General features: G+C 39.3%; 1 long non-coding RNA gene across 2 annotated transcripts; it reads left to right on the top strand.

The window, feature by feature from the left end:
• Nucleotides 1-2,443: 2,443 nt before the first annotated feature.
• Nucleotides 2,444-3,938, top strand: LOC125303830. Of its 2 annotated transcripts, none has more exons than XR_007195118.1 (3): nt 2,444-2,482; nt 3,377-3,494; nt 3,673-3,938. It is a non-coding gene; the product is annotated as an uncharacterized LOC125303830 (long non-coding RNA). The 2 variants fall into 2 exon arrangements; XR_007195119.1 differs by lacking the exon at nt 2,444-2,482 and adding an exon at nt 3,227-3,264.
• The last annotated feature ends 1,046 nt before the right edge of the window (nt 3,939-4,984 follow it).

The raw sequence follows: 4,984 nt of genomic DNA, 5'->3' as shown, positions 1-4,984 counted from the left end.
ATTTTGAAGGTGCTGTTCTCACAGCTTAACCAAGCTAGATAGATGGATACAGTAAATATACTGTATAGAGATAGAAGGTTGGGCTTGTGGAACTACAGGTAGGCTACATGGTCCTCCCTTTAGATTGGGGGCTGCAAAATTTACTACAAATGTAAGAAAGGTCTTATAAGCATTATTAGTTATCCACCTCTTTGTCTTTTACAAGCCTTAACAAGCTGCTTGTTAACACTTAAGCTGCATGTTAACTTAACAAATATGCTTGTAAGTAACTTAAAAAGGCTGCTTATTAACACTTACAAGCTGCATGTTAATAGTTAGTTAATGTTATTAAAGGATAACAACAGTTAACTAACTGTTAGTAATGAATTGTTAACTGCTTATTATGTACTGTTAATACCTAATAAGCACATGTTATTCTAAAAGCGTTACCAAGGTGTTTATTTACAAAAGGTTAATATACAGTATAATAAAAGTAAAGAAAAGATTGAATCCAAAAACAATATACAATCAAACACAAAAGTGGCAAAGTAACAATATAATCCAGGAAACAAGGCCTAACAACGAGGCCTGCGTCAAGGCCATGTCAGCTTCTCACTCTAAGGTCCAAGGCCATGCCAGTCTCTCTTTTTTAGACACAGGTGCTCCGATGTGCTTTTCCCATTCATGGTGTCTCTTAATGTTCTACTGAAGGCTTGATATATACACCTTACTAAAGATGTTTATTTTTCCCTAACAATCTCATAAAAGTTCCACAAAATAAACATTCCTACAAATAGCATAAAGCCTTAGAATCTATTGAAGTGAGTGGGGAAACACACAGCAAGTGGAACTCACGGGGCAACCGTCCGTCCGTGATCACTCTAATTAGCCCTCTTTCTATTTTTCAGGGCGATTTGATACGTCATAATAAAAAACAGCTCTCTGGTCAGTGTAGCTCCACTGAATCGATGGATGATCGCATCACCAGTAGTGTTTGTAGTAAAGCCATTAACAGAATTCCACAGTGAATGTGTGTGTGTGTGTGTGTATTATATGAATGAGAGCCTTACTCTTTTCAGTGGTCCCAGTCTTTCTTTCAGCATGATCCTGTGTATGAATCAAGACAAGCATACTAAAAGAGGAAGAATCTCTAGGAAGGGCACGATTGACCACAATCATTTCCATTAGGGCCAATTCTTGTTGTCAGTATTCTGAGAACAAGAACATGACCTTGGAAACAAGGGCATTCTTTCCTGAGTTTGCTCCAAACTGAGTTAAATGAGATATTGTCTGCCACACTTTGTAAAACGTCCTTTTTTAATTTTGAACTCCTTTTCTTTGGTAGAAGATGTGCCTTACGCGTGAGGTTTTATTCACGCTGCTAGGCAGCCTGGATTCCATGGACCCGATTTTCTCCTCAACGAAGGAACCAATCACAGAATGGAGGGCGGACAGCAAGACGATGACAACACACTGAAGTGGTTATGAGCTACGTACAGACGCATTTGATAGACATTCGTAGCGCCCAATAAACGGCTTAAACCACGTCTTAAATACGAGAAAATTATTGTATAGTTCCTAGACCCCATCTCAATGAGATGATGAGGTCTGGCGTTAGCCAGGCTATTTCTTTGGGTCATTTCAAGTGCAAAACGCTGAGTAACTATTGTGAACACATACTATATGGGACAAATGGAATTCTTTTTTTTCAGTGGCATTTGCTTTATATCCTTCTCACCTGTACCTCTTTTAAAATTGCCCAATCAGTTTTTGAGATAGCAATAAATATACCCAGAATTCCTTTACAAAAAATAATAACTAAACACTTTGGCTGAAGTAAAATATGAAATCTGCTATGGTCTGTAGTCTTCCTGGAGATGCACTTCTGACAAAACATGTGGAAGCGCACTTGGGAGAAGTTTTAAGAACAAAAGAGGAAGCCAATGTAAAAGGAGAACAATCATGTCTACAAAGAAGCTTCTAAATGCTAATATGATGTCAGGACAGACTCCTATAAGAGACCAACCAAGGAGCTGCAGTCATCTCATCTTCAGCCTTCACCCAGGGCATCTCTTCTCTTCAGCCTCACTGCTTTGAATCATCTGCTGCATCTGTCACCATGAGGACCCTGGCTGCTCTTCTGGCTCTGATGCTGGTCATCTCAGGCCTAGTCCATACGTACCAAACCGATCTTTTTTTCCTCCGTCTTCCCTGGAACCGTATCAAGAATATTTGTGTCCAAACGGATCCATCTCAACACGACTCAACACGTTACTTCATACCCCAGGCCTATAGATGGCACTGTGTCTTTACAGAAATTCACCAAAACTTGCGCAATAAAAAACAGACAGAATAGGCTACGGCGAAATGTCTAGTGCAAGGAAACCAGAATTGTTTGTGTGGACTGATGGTGAACTGTCAACTGTAGCCAACTGTAAAACTAATAAACTTTATTTTACGGTTTGTGAAGGGTGCAGTCCCGTCCTTTATTTGGCTAACGCAGGTAGGCCTACTAATCACCTTTACTTTCTTTGGTTGTAGGATAGTCCGTGATTCACATTAGTTTTGGCCATCACCGCAATTAGGCTACTAAACGCAAGGCTTAACGTTACCCAAGTTCTAGGCTATTCTGTCGCCACATTTATAATATTGCTATAAAACCTTCGTTAGTAACAGTCAATACTTTTGCCTGCATCAAATCGTGCATTCGCATTCAGTGTGCTACCATCGGCTTAACGTGAGTTCTAAGCGTCTTTGTATGCTTATATCTGATTTCACTCGACTGTGAATGCATGTATATATGTTGTAAGACATGTAAAATAAATGAATGACACTGGCACTACGCACAAATTAATGTAGCCTAAACTTACACCGCACTTTCCTAATAACAGTAGCTAGAATGCATAAAAAAAACAGTGTTCAGTCCACCAAGTCATAAGCTATCGGTGCTGCGCAGCATCAGTTGTGATATTTATCTTAACGGATTGTAATCGTAGGTAATGTCATGTATGAAAACTAGTATTGTTAGGCAATACTATAAGTTCAAGTCCAGGGCTGCTGAGGTGTGGGGATGACATCATCGATAGCAGGATGTGCGGTTTCGCTATCTAAACGAACTCAAACGGGCTATGGTTTCAGATTTCTCCACTCTGGGACCAGGTTTCAGAAAAGTGCGGTTTCGGGCAGTGCGTTTACAGGATTCGTTTGGACGCTCGGACAAGACGAAGCAAAACCTCTGTGTTTAACCTAAAAAGCGTCTCCGTGTGGACAGGCCCTCAGTTAGTAGTGAGTGGAAACTGTTGAATGTATAGGCCTATATCATAATGTAGCACAATGTACATGAAATATGCTATTGTGAGAGCAACCGGTAATATAACTATTATTTGAACTGTTACAGCTCAGCATGGACCAACTCCAGTCAAATGCTGTGATAGCTACTCATCTCATGTGATTCCTATAGGCAAGGTAGTGTCTTACTTCACAACCAGCAGTAGCTGCTACCTGAATGCGCATGTGTGAGTAACAATTTGACATTGATCAGACATTTACATGACAATAGAGCCTGCCCTTTTGCTTTGTAGCTGTTGGTTTAGCAGATGTGGTCTGAAAATCACTAAAACCAAATTAAGCCATTATCATTTTTTCACCAAACTATCTCTGTTTAAATGACTTTCCTTTGTTCATCTCATGCAGGCTTAAAACAGTAGCAGGTAAGGAGTTCTGTGTGAAGCCTGACCTGCACTGGGTAAAGAAGATTGTGGACAAGTTGGATATGAGGACATAAGCTTCTCCAGCTTCCCATCGGTGAATCAACCCTCTATGGTCGCTCTGAAGAAGTCCTGGGACTTTCCTGCATTGTCTGATGACAGTGATTTACTCAACTAATTTAAGCTTCTTCAAACTCTGACTATGCTGTTGTTTGTACAAAATCAGTGTTGTTGTGCTACTGTGAAATTTGTCTGAACATATTTAATTTGTTTCATTACAAATTTGTAATGTAATACAATATATTTATTTATATAAATTAAATCATTGTACGTCATTATTTCTATTTTTTTTATTTCACACAAATTTTCTTCACTGCATAACATAGCTCAGATAGGACATGGGGCAGTTAAAGAGGACATTTTGTGTGAAAAACCAGACATGTTAAAGAAGTTCAGTATTCCTCAACAACAAGTCAACATTTTCTTTTGGGACTAAACCACATCAAGGGGTGCAGTTTTCACTATAGCGTAACCTTAGAGGGCAGCTTTGCAATGTCAAAGTAAATTGCATTTTTAATTAAGTAGGTTTAAATAAATTATTATACGTCCTGAGCTAGTATGTAGAATATCTGGTCCCAAATGAAAGTTCAGGCTCATTATCAACCACACATGCATCCCAGGTTGAAGAATATCAAACTTTTCCTTTAAAGGAGATATCCAGCGATTTTTCACATTTTTTCACTGTAGATCTCCGTTTCTCAAGGTCACCAAGTACTGTTGGTAAAAAAAAAAAAAAAAAATATTCAGAAAACAATCGTTTTTTTTTCCCTAACTCGAGTTGTTAGTTTTAACAGCTAAAGCAGCCAGGCTAGCTACTACACTCTGGGGACATGAACAGAGGCTCACAGACATGCCCCCGAGTGTAGCGCGTTAACTGCCTTGCTGCTTTAGCTGTTGGAACTAGCAACTTCACCTAGGTAAAACTGATTGTTAACATTTTTTTGGACAGACAGTACTCAGAATGTATTTAGTACATTTTATGCAACAGGGTTAACCCAAAGTGCTTTACTGTCAGGGTAGACGGGAGGACCCAAGTGCAAGACTCTTCAAGGCATTATCTCAGACAAACACACTTTATTTTTAAACTACAAACTTACACATTTACTACAACTTACTTACATTACTCAGACAGGGGTAAACAGAGAGACAAACCGACAAAGGACAGAGGAAGAGACCAAGAAGACAATAACGGGGAACAGGTGTAAGCAGAAACAGAGGGAAACTAACAAGACAGGAAG

The sequence above is a fragment of the Alosa alosa genome, chromosome 11 (assembly GCF_017589495.1).
Source record: "Alosa alosa isolate M-15738 ecotype Scorff River chromosome 11, AALO_Geno_1.1, whole genome shotgun sequence".
Taxonomy (NCBI): domain Eukaryota; kingdom Metazoa; phylum Chordata; class Actinopteri; order Clupeiformes; family Clupeidae; genus Alosa; species Alosa alosa.
Note: the sequence above shows the minus strand (reverse complement) of the source record. Positions and strands in the feature narration are given on the sequence as shown.